Genomic DNA, 12814 nt, shown 5'->3' with positions numbered 1-12814 from the left:
CAAGGGTCGATATGTTGAAGATGTCTGCTGGATATAAACCTCCAAAGTTTCAACAGTTTGATGGTAAAGGTAATCCAAAGCAATATGTGGTGCACTTCGTTAGGACGTGCACAAATATTGGGACTTATGGAGATTACCTCGTCAAGCAGTTTGTCCGCTCGCTAAAAGGAAATACTTTTGACTGGTACACAGATCTCGAGGCTGGATCTATTGATAGCTGGGATCAACTAGAGCAAGAGTTCCTCAATCGATTTTATAGCACGAGACGTACTGTAAGTATGATAGAACTTACAAATACTCATCAACGAAAGAGTGAACTAGTTATCGACTTTATCAATCGTTGGAGAAATGCAAGCCTCAACTGCAAAGAGAGGCTTAGTGAAGCTTCTGGCATAGAGATGTGCATCCAAGACATGCATTGGGGACTCCGCTACATCTTGCAAGGTATCAAGCCTAGCACATTTGAAGAACTCACGACTCATGCCCACGACATGGAGTTAAGCATGGCCTCCGTTGGAAACAAAAGGCAGCCTATCTATGAGCCCCGCAAAGGGAACGACAAGCAAGAAGTGAGGAAATGGAGCAAATTTGTACCCAGGTCTGAAAACAAAGAAGATATGAATGTCAACACATCACCTGTGAAGTTCACAACAAAGGTGAGCAAGAAGAAGAGTATGAAATCCACTTCTTTTCAAGATAAACCAAGTGGGAAGTTGATTCTAAAAGAAATGCAAGAGAAGGAGTACCCATTTTTGGATTCTGATGTGCCAGCAATTTTTGAAGAACTCCTTGAGTTAAATCTCATTGAGCTTCTGGAGACGAAGCAGCCAAAAAGCTGGTAAAATGAATGACCCAAATTACTGCAAATACCATCGACTCGTGAGCCACCCTCTGGAGAAGTGCTTTGTCTTCAAGGACAAAGTTAGGGACTTGGCCCGTGATAAGAAGATTGTGCTTGAAGATGAGAAAGAAAGTGCAAACCAAGTCTCTATCACCTTTGGCTTATTTAGTCCGGATGAATTATATGGTTTTAAAGAAAGTAAAGATGCAGAATTATTGGAGAACAATAAAGTTCAATCAACCTGATGATGATGAAGGTTGGACGTTGGTAACTCGTCGTAGGCACCACAAAAGGAGCCCACGAAAAGAATCAATAGAACAACCAACAATAAAAATGATGGTAAAAAGACGAAGAAAATAGAATCTAGTTATGCGTTTGGGGAAAGCAAAAGTGGAGGTGTACCACTCTCAAAAGCCACAAAATCCAGTGACCTTGGAGGAGTTTTTACCAAGTTGGTTTCGCATGAAGATTTCCCATGGGGGTATCGATGCCTCTTGTTGCCATGCTGACGAAGGGAAAAAAGAGAGTGATGACCTACCGTTGGCACCATCTTCGGAAAAGCTCATTGAGTCTACTACTCAAGAAGTTAATGCTTGTGAGAAAAAAGTCACGTTCACAAATGACGACCTTCCACGAGGTGACATTCTTCATAACCGCCCGTTGTACCTGGTTGGCTATATGCGTGATGAAAGGTTAAATCGAATTTTGGTTGATGGAGGATCCTCAGTGAACATCTTGCCAATCCGCACTATGAAAGAACTTGGTATTCCCAAGAACGAACTCTCGAAAAGTCGTGTGATGATCCAAGGATTCAACCAAGGGGGGCAAAGAGCCATAGGTGCGATCAGGTTGGGAATCACCATTGAAGATATGCAATCAAGTGCATGGTTGCATGTGATCGATACAATGACTTCATACAACGTCTTGCTTGGAAGACCTTGGATACATGAGAATAAAGTAGTTCCATCTACCTACCATCAATGTTTGAAATACTACAAAGGTGAAGTCGAGAAGAAGATAATTGCTGATGACGAGCCATTCACCGAAGCTGTCACACTTCACCGATGCAAAGTTTTACTTGAAGAACTGCATTGTGAAGGAGCTAAAAGCTGATGATAGCATGAAAAGCAAGAATGACGAGCCCACAACTAAAAGAGCTGAGGTGATTGCTGGTAGAGTCAAAGCTGTTACTGAGGAGGTACAACCCAACGCGAATAAATCTCATAGAGGGGATATTGTGTCATATGGCAAGAAAGTAAGTCCTGCACTCCAATATGTCCCTAAAAGAAAGAAAGATGAATGTGAATCATCTAATATCCAAACTAACATGCTAAAGGAGTTAACTCTTCCGGTAAAACAAATTGAGGCAGTAAAGTTATCCTCAAAGCCATTTGCAGGGTTTGTAGCCCAAAATCGTTTGCAGAATGTGGCACTCCCTACAAAGCGAACAGATGAAGGTTTTGATCCTAATGCTTATAGGCTATTTGCAAAAGCTGGATACAATCCCAATGAGCCATCAAAGTTAGGGAAGCTCCCATCAGAAGATGCGACGAGGCAACCACTTAAAGGTTTGGGATACAAGTAATGGTTTCGTGTGATGAGGTACTGAAGGTGAAGCCATACACTATGGTCTACACTAAAGAACGTGATGAAGACGAAGAAAGTGTGGGTTCTTCGTATCATGTTACTGCACAAGGCGAGCATGGTGTTTTATCTCTAATGGAGGATGACGAGAAATTGGACGATGTTTCACCGTGTTATCATACATCCTTCAATGATGGGGACCCTCAAGAAGATGAATATGCGAAAGATGCTCCACCTGAACTTGAAGAAGGAGTGAAAACTACAATTGATGCCTTACAAGAAGTTAACCTTGGCACCGATGAAGAACCAAGACCCACCTACCTAAGTGCTTTACTAGAAGTGGATGAAGAAGGCACTTATATTGAGTTACTCAAGGAATTCAGGGATGTCTTTGCTTGGAGCTACAAAGAGATGCCTGGCTTGGACCCGAAAGTAGCAGTCCATCACTTTGCCGTCAAGAATGGTGCTCGCCCTGTTAAACAAGCCCTAAGGCGCTTTTGGCCGGACTTGGTTCCCTTGATTAAAACCAAAGTTAACAAACTCATCGAAGCTGGCTTTATTCGTGAAGTTGAATGCCCAACATGGGTTTCAAGTATTGTCCCTGTAAGGAAGAAGAAGGGCCAGATTCGAGTGTGCGTCGACTTCAGGGATCTCAACAATGTGTGTCCCAAAGATGAATTCCTGCTTCCTATTCCAAAGCTGGTGATCGATGCTACTACTGGGTATGAGGCAACATTATTTATGGATGATTCGTCAGGCTATAACCAAATTCGCATGGCACCAAATGATGAAGAGCTTACTGCATTCCGCACACCAAGGGTATTTATTGCTACAGGGTAATGCCTTTTGGCTTGAAGAACGCTGGTGCTACTTATCAAAGGGCTATGCAGAATATTTTTGACGACCTTCTCCACAAAAATGCTGAATGCTATGTGGACGACTTGGTGGTAAAATCAAGAAAGAGGGGTGACCACTTGAAAGACTTGAGAATGGTGTTTGAGTTGCTCAAGAGGTACCAACTTAGGATGAACCCATTGAAATGCACCCTTGGAGTTACTTCCGAAAAGTTCCTTGGTTTCATTGTCCGACATCGAGGTATTGAAATTGATCAAGCCAAAGTAGATGCAATTTTGAAAATGCCTGAGCTTCGGGATATTCACGAATTGAAAAGTCTGCAAGGAACGTTAGCGTACCTTAAGAGCTTCATCTCAAACCTAGCTGGGAGGTGCCAACCATTCAGTCACCTTATGAAGAAAGGTGTCCCTTTCAAATGGGACCAAGCGTGTAGCAATGCCTTTGAGAGCAATAAATCCTACTTGATGAAGCCTCCGATTTTAGCAGCCCCTATACTTGGAAAGCCGTTGATACTATATATTTCAGCATAAGAAAGGTCTATTGGAGCGTTGTTGGCCCAAGAAAATAGTGAGGGGAAAGAAAACTCTCTTTACTACTTGAGCAGGATGATGACACTAAATGAGCTGAATTATTCGCCAATTGAAAAGTCATGTTTGGCGCTAGTCTTCTCAATCTAAAAGTTGAAGCAATACTTTCATGCTCATGTCATTCGTTTGGTTTCTAGAGCAAATCCCATCAAGTTTGTGATGTCAAAACCTATCCTTAGTGATCGACTAGCAACGTGGTACCTTCAGTTTCAACAATTTGAAATCGTGTACATCTCTCAAAAGGCTATAAAAGGACAAGCGTTAGCAGACTTTTTGGCAGATCACCTTATACCTGATGATTGGGAGCTAACTGGCAAACTACCTGATGGGGACGCAATGGTTATTAAAGTTCAGCCTCCATGGAAGATGTACTTTGATGGTGCTGCACATCACGAAGGAGCTGGTGCTGGTGTAGCACTTATCACTTCTCAAGGTGAAGTTTTTCCCTACTCTTTTATGTTGACGCAACTCTGCTCTAACAATGTTGCTGAGTATCAAGCACTAATTTTTTAATTTGTTGTTTTTTCTTTCTTGTTTCCCTACCTATTCATTTTTTTCAGAAAAATTATCTAATAAAGTTAAGCTATTGACATTATCGAGTCTCAACATATTGAATATAGCACGAGAACATAAAAACTCTTGGATTGTTGGCTCGCTTAATATATTTGATGCATTACTCTAGTATTGCTCTTTTGTGCTCGAAAATACACTATGTTAGAATGTTACAAAATACGAAAAGGAAGAAGGATAGGAATTATTTAATTCATATAGAGAAAAAAGAAGGAAACGTTGGAATGAATAATAAAATTCAGCTATGAATCAACGATCACCCAAATGGAATCAAACTTACGATATGAACGAGGCAACTCTGTGATGAAATCCATATTAATCCTCTCCTATTTCCACATCGGAATCTCTATATTTTGCACTAGCCCACCTACTTCTGATGTTCTATCTTTACTTGCTGACAATTGGGGTAGTAAGCTATGAACTCGGGAATGTTTTTTTTCATATCATTCCACCAATAGATCTCTGTAATATTATTGGAATGTATATGAGCATAAGCAGAGGAATGCAGCTAGAAGAGCATTGCATAACTGTTAGCTAGTTGTTAGAAGCAATTAGTGTTAATGAGCTGTCAATTAGCTGTTAATAGTTGTTGATGAAGTTAGTTAAAAGTCACGTGAGAAACACGTGATAGAGAAGAGGACATCGACTATATAAGCTTGTACATGTACTCATTCTATATAGAGCTAACATAGTTTCTTCCGTCTCATCTCTGCATTCTCTCCTCAAATTGATTCCAATCTCTAATTGCAGTAGTCAATTTGACATGGTATCAGAGCAGGTCTCTAAAGGCGACTGATTTTCTAGTGAGATTCCAACAGCTACTCTAGAATGTAAAGCTTGCTCAATTTTTCACAGCCATGGCAGGAAACGAAGTCACGTCGTTAGATCATAATCATCCATTATATCTTCAAGCTGGAGATGCACCTCGACTAGTTTTAATTCCTCTAAAACTCACATGCCTGAGAATTATGCACTGTGCAGTAGAGCGATGAAATTGGCTGTCACAATCCCATATTCTCTCCGTAGGATGTCGTGATGGCACCTAGTATCTAAGACTAGGTAAGCCTATCAATTATGAGGAATAACTGAATATAAATATGAAACTCAATCCTTAACAACTGAAATAAACAAGAACGACAGCTTAAATAATTACAACTCCCAAAATCCGGTAGAAATAAGTCACAAGCTTCTAAAAGAAATACTAAGTATCTTTATGCATCAGAGTCTAAAGAAAATAAAGAGAACAATATAATAAGGATAGAGGGGGAGACTCCGAGGCATGCGGATGCTGGCAGATATACCTTGAAGTCTCCGCGTACGGCTAGCTCACTGATATCTGGTCTGATAGAAAGTACTTGGATCTGCACAAAAAGATGTACAGAAGCATAGTATGAGTACACCACAGCGGTACCCAGTAAGTGCCAAGCCTAACCTCGGTAGAGTAGTGACGAGGTCAGGTTAGGACCCTACTGGAAATAATAAGGGACAAGGCGAAAAGTTTAACAATATAATAATAATAATGACAATGAGAATGGATCACGTAAGGAATATGTTACAATTTAACTGCACAGAATAAGGGCAAATAATACCTCACGGAAGGAAAATAAAAATTTACATATTTAAGGAAAACCTAAAATAACCAAAGGCATGTGCAGCCATAGAGAAATATCAACAAGGGCACTCCCGAGGTATCGCCTCGTAGTCCCAAATCATAAATAAATTCACAATATCTCATTTTCTTATATCACCGCGGGAGCCTTCACATTTAATTTTAAAGAAATTATTTTTCTCGAAATAGTATCCCGCATTTTAGCCACCCTTATCACACCGCATGACTTCTAATAGTTCCCCTACTAGCCACGTATATCAAGATACCTTTATCTCACCGTATGCATTTCAACATCCAGACCTTATACCACCGCATGTGTATCAATATCACAATATATCACAATTTGCACCTCAAGTGCCTGAATATTTTAACTTGCCAAAATAAATCAACAACAATATTATTTTTCACAATAAGGGGCTCACGACTCAATCACAATGAATATAATATCTCACAAAATATTCGAGAGTAAATAACTCAACAAAAATAATATTTCGAAATTTTAATACTTTGCCTCAATACCAAATTTTAAATGTCAAATATTTCATATTAATAATAGTTCAAGTAAGAAATTCAACTTTCAAATAATGAATACAGAATAAAAGAAATAAAGTTTCAACTAAACAGGTAAAGCAATTAGCAGAAAAAAGGTAAGGCAAATTTAAAATGTAAAAATAGATCAATGATGATGAATAGAACTAGATAAAATAATTTACTTAATATGTAACAAAGATCTATTCAATTTAAAACTAGAGTTTTCTATATTTAGCCCATGTACACACTCGTCACCTTGCGTACACGATTTTCAATACGTCACAATTTTCATGACAATAGCAATCCTAGGAGAATTTTTCCCACACAAGTTTAGACAAGTCACTTACCTCGACTTACGTAATTCTTTACTCCGCTATGCCTTTGTCTCGCGATTTGGCCTTCGAAAGCCTCGTATCTAGTCACAATTAATTCGATTCAGTCAATACAAATTATTGAAATTAATTCCATATGAAAATACTAATTTTCCAACAAAATCAGAAATTTAACTCAAAAATCGTCAGTGGGGCCCACACCTCGGAACCCGACAAAGTTACAAAATATGAACGCTCATTCAACCACGAGTCCAACCATATCAAAATTACTAAATTACGACATCAACACGACCTTGATGGGCTATAATCTCGTATTTTAGTCGCTTATTGCACTCTAATTTACTGCACTTTACTTATGTTGAGCTTTAATTAGTAGTGTTTTACACTTATTGTGTGTTTTGTGTCATATAAGAGTGATTCCGAGTTATTTAGATGTTATGGAATGAATTCAAGCTATTCTGGAGCTTTGAAGTCTAAGTAAAAGCCCAAGGATTAAGTTGGGATCGTGTTCGGGGATTAACGGATGATAGTGCACTTTAAGAACGAAACGAAAAATCAAGCAGGCATATTGCGCATTGTCCAATAAAATATACATAACTTTTCGCTAAGAAATTCGTTTGGGCTCCACAATATATCGTTGGAAAGATATTTAAAAGGGCTACAACTTTCATGTTTTACATTTTCCCAAATCCCCATCTACCGCGGCACATGGGGCGGCGCGAGGTGCGGCTGTGCAAAATGTGCCCAGAAAGTGATTTTGCAAATATTCTGGAATTCTCCACAAGCGCGCTACATGGTGCGGCGCAGCATGCGGCGCGGTAGTGCAAAATTCTTAGAGTATGTTCCCAATTCCACTAAAAAGGATATTTTCATCTAGGGTTTATTTGGGGGATAATTAAATACAAGGGAAAAATACCATTTATTTATTTTTGGACAGATTTAGACCTAAGGAGGCCAAGGAGGCTAAGGAGGCTAAGGAGGAGTTTGAAGAATACAAGCACAAGTATTTCATCATTCCTTCCTCACTCAAGATCGGGGTTTGGATTGTATTTATATTTTCCTCTACTTTTATTTCATTTGTGAAGAACTTCTCCATGTCTATGGAGTAGAAACTTTTGGATTTTGATGGATCTGGTGTATTGATGATTGTTTGTGGATTATAACTCTATTTTTATGTATTTGAATTATTTTTGAAAGATTTAATTGTTGCATCTATGTTCACTTATTCTTGTAATCGAAAGAGGCATAACTTGTGATATATTTACACTATATTGTTGGTTGAGTTCATAGATTCTTCTAAGTAATCGAAAGAGGCTATTTGAATCCTTGATTAAACCTAGTTAGGAGGATAATCGAAAGAGATTCTCCTAAAGACCAATCATTACGAATTCTTGCATATCTTCACCGAGCTTAAATCGGTTCATATTGTGAGGTTGTGACTTAATCGAGAGAGGTGTTTCTACTAAATAATTGTACTGATAATTAAGTGAATTCAAGAGACTCACTTGAACATTAGTAGTGAAGTATCTAGAGTTAGATCCCAAACAATTATCTTTCACCTATCGTATCAGCCCATTTTCTCCCATTGATAACTTCCTTGCTCACCTTTGTGGCGATTGTCATTAGTCAATAGCTGCAGATTTTAGATTATTAATTATATAAATCTCAACTGTTGATCCTCCTAGATAGCAATCAAGCTACAAACTACGAGAATACTGTTTAAATCCAATCCATGTAGAGACGATATCATACTATACTATCTTTGACTAGCGAGCACAATTTAAGTGTGTGTTTTGCGCTCGTCAAAATTTGGCGTCATTACAGGGGATTGGCAATCAATAGTGTTTGAAATGGTTTGTAGTACTAATTCAGGAATTAGCTTTTAATGTTTTCTTTTATTTTTAGTTTGTTTGGTTAACTTCTCTTCAAGATTTCTGTTGAAGAAATCCTGAAGAACATATTCTTGATACTGAACTCTAAATATTGTCAAGATGGAGTACAACCAGCCTATGAAAATGGTTGAAGAGTTAGCAGCTGAACACTATCAGCGGTCTGCTATGTATTTTAAATGCGGTGGAAATCATCTATGGGTTGATTGTCAAGCAGGTAGGTATTCTTCATACAACCAGCCTAAGAAAACGGTTAAAGAGTTAGCAGCGGAACACTGTCAGCGGTCTACTCTATGTATTAAATGCGGTGGAAATCATCTATGGGTTGATTGTCAAGCAGGTAGGTTTTCTTCATATGGTTCATCTTTTGAACACTCTCACTTTGTCTCTAGTCCGTACAGGTATGAGGATTCATATGGGCACAATTCTGACTCTGGTTAGCATGAATACCCTTATTATAACTGGAATGAAAGCAAAGTGAGACAACCACCTCAAGCGGAGAATGGTAGTTTAGAAGAGCTTATGTACAAGTTCATAAATAAGGTGGAAGAGAGATATACACAAAATGATGAAGCCATTAACAACCTAACAATGCAAGTGAGTCAAATAATAAGTACACTTTCAAAAAGCTCATTACATTGTGATGGTGAATATATGGAAGAGATACCGTGTAAAATTGAGCCTACCCAAGATGATGAACATCTACAGAGAGAGTTTTTCACTCTGCAAGAGGACTCTTGTTCAACTGAGATGATTGAAGATGAGGCTTGGGTTGATTGTGCATCAATCAAAGAAGAGTTCAAATCACCATCCACCTATCCACAACCACAATTTTTATTAGAAGAGAATGAGGAAAAACGGGTCTTGGACATACTAGAGGAACACTCAAATGACCCTTCTTCATCATTTTCTTATTCTAACCTTGATCATGTGGATTTTAATTTTGGAGATTTACAGGAATATGCAGGGATTGATCTTATGAATGAATACAGAAACAAGTTGAGGATGATCCTACAAGAATAATCCACCGCTCAAAATGAGGCCAAGAAAAAAAAGAAAAGAGTGGGTCTTTCAAATATCTCTAAAGGACTTTGGTCTGATGAGCTCCATAAAGAATCCCGAGGAGCGAAATCGAAAAATTCATTCAAAATTAGGGATAGAGTTCACAAGTTCTCGAAAACAGAAAAAGTTCAGGGAAGTTTTATTTACATCTTGCTTTTTATTTATGTGTCATGGGGACATGCCACAATTTAAAGTGTGGGGTGGAGATGTATATATGTACATAAATGTTTGTTTTTGTTTCTTGTGTGTGTTTTCGTTTCTTTTGATTGAAATTTTTAAAGTCAATATATATATATATATATATATATATATATATATATATATATATATTATTTTCTTTAGGTAGTATAATAAATTTCCCTTGATTTTTCTTTGTGCCACGGTTCTTTTCCAAGGGTTTTTTTTTGAACCGGGTGTAGTTAATTTTTTTTTAGGAGTAGGAGTTTTGTGCTGTGATTTTAAATGAAAGCAATATCTCTTGACTTTATTATGCCCTGAGAATAATATGTGCTTTAGTTGTGATGCTTAGGCTCAGTTTTTGACTCTTGTATAAACATCTTAAATTGTATGTTCTTAATTTTGCTTAACTACTTTGATTAGAGTGTCTTGATAAGTCCGATCCTGAGTGAGTTTTGTGCTATGTGTATGTGAGGCTTTGTGTATTTTGTGTAGTGCAATTGATGTCTAGAACTTCCCCCATGTGTTTCCAAAGCGAAATAGTAGATTTGTTCAGTCTTGAAAGTGATAAATACGTTTCTTTGTTGAGCCAACTATATATGTTACCCACCAAATTGTTATGTATCGTAGTTGACCCCGTTGAGCCTGTAATCTTGTTTCTTTGGTAACCACATTACAAGCCTTATCTATTTGAACCATTTACCTCTCATGAGCACTTGAAATTGGTATGAACTTTATAAAAATTAAAGTGTGGGGTGGTTGGTTTGGCTTTTGAGTGGAAATATTGAAATAAGGAGAAAGGTGCACTGTTGTGAAAAAGTATGAGCCACTTGAATCGAAAAAGAAGATGAAGAAAAAAATAGTTTATATTCATTGATAGTGGTAACTCTTGATGTATTTGTGCTTAAAGAATTTAGGAGTTGATATATATGGATGTGAAGGTGGAATTATGGTTTGACATAAGAATGGGGTTTAAAGGTTAAGTATATGTATTAAAAGTGCTTAGGGAGGTGTAGTTACTCTTATATCTAAATGTATCCTACCCGTCCCGCAGCCTACATTACAACTAATTAAAGCCCTACTTGATCCTTGACTAAACAAGCTCGATTAGTAGGGTAGTACACTACGGGAAAGCCTATGGTGGATCTTTTGTGGCATATGAATGTTGTTCTGAGAGTTAGTGAATTCTTTTTATCTTGAGTTCCTAATTATTCTTAACTTTTATTGTGTGTGAAACTACTCTCTATTGTTGGGTGAGGGCACTTGATTCATGAAGGAAAGGTAATATCATTGACCTCTGTGTTAGAGTAAGTGAGCAGGTTGTGAAAAGTACGTGGTGCTTTTGAGTCAAATCTTGAACCGGGGATGTTACGGTATTGTGCTTAATCTGTTCTATTATTCTTGGTATGATGAGTTAGGAGAGTTGTTTAAAAAGGTCGTGTCTATGTGAAGTGTAGTTTGATTGCTCGAGGACGAGCAATGGTTTAAGTGTGGGGTATTGATGGTAGACTATAATCCCGTATTTTAGTCACTTATTGCACTCTAATTTACTCCACTTTACTCATGTTGAGCTTTAATTAGTAGTGCTTTACACTTATTGTGTGTTTTATGCCGTGTAGGAGTGATTTCAAGTTATTTAGATGTTATGGAATATATTCAAACTATTCTGGAGCTTTGAAGTCTGAGTAAAAACCCAAGGATTAAATTGGGATCGTGTTCGGGGATCAAAGGATGATAGTGCACTTTAAGAACGAAACGAAGAATCAAGCAGGCATACTACGTATTGTCCAGTAAAATGAACATAACTTTTCGCTCAGATATCCGTTTGGGCTCCACAATATATCGTTGGAAATCTATTTATAAGGGCTACAACTTCCATGTTTTACATTTTCCCAAATGTCCAACTTTCGCGGTGCATGGGGCGGCGCAGCTGTGTAAAATGTGCCCAAAAAGTAATTTTACAAATGTTCTGGAATTCTCCACAAGCGCGCCGCATGGTGCGGCGCGGCATGCGGCGCAGTAGTGCAACATTCTTAGAGTATGTTCCCAATTCCGCTAAAAAAGGATATTTTCGTCTGGGGTTTATTTGGGGGATAGTTAAATACATGGGAAAAATACCATTTCTGTACTTTTGGACAAATTTCGACCTAGGGAGGCCAAGGAGGCTAAGGAGGGGTTTGAAGAACACAAGCACAAGGATTTCATCATTCCTTCCTCACTCAAGATCTGGGTTTGGATTGTATTTATATTTTCCTCTACTTTTATTTTATTTGTGAAGAACTTCTCCATGTCTATGGAGTAAAACCTTTTGGGTTTTGATGGATTTGGTGTATTGATGATTGTTTATGGATTATAACTCTATTTTTATGTATTTGAATAGTTTTTGGATGATTTAATTGTTGCATCTATGTTCACTTATTCTTGTAATCGAAAGAGGCATAACTTGTGATATATTTGCACTATATTGTTGGTTGAGTTCATAGATTCTTATAAGTAATTGAAAGAGGCTAGTTGAATCCTTGATTAAACCTAGTTAGGAGGATAATCGAAAGAGGTTCGCCTAAAGACCAATCCATTACGAATTCTTGCATATCTTCACCGAGCTTAAATTGGTTCATATCGTGAGGTTGAGACTTAATCGAGAGAGGAGTTTCTACTAAACAATTATATTGATGATTAAGTGAATTCGAGAGACTCACTTGAATATTAGTAGTGAAGTATCTAGAGTTAGATCCCAAACAATTATCTTGCACCTATCCTATCAGCCCATTTTCACC

The sequence above is a fragment of the Nicotiana tomentosiformis genome, chromosome 1 (assembly GCF_000390325.3).
Source record: "Nicotiana tomentosiformis chromosome 1, ASM39032v3, whole genome shotgun sequence".
Lineage (NCBI taxonomy): Eukaryota > Viridiplantae > Streptophyta > Magnoliopsida > Solanales > Solanaceae > Nicotiana > Nicotiana tomentosiformis.
The sequence above is the reverse complement of the archived record's forward strand: the minus strand, read 5'-3'. Positions refer to the sequence as shown.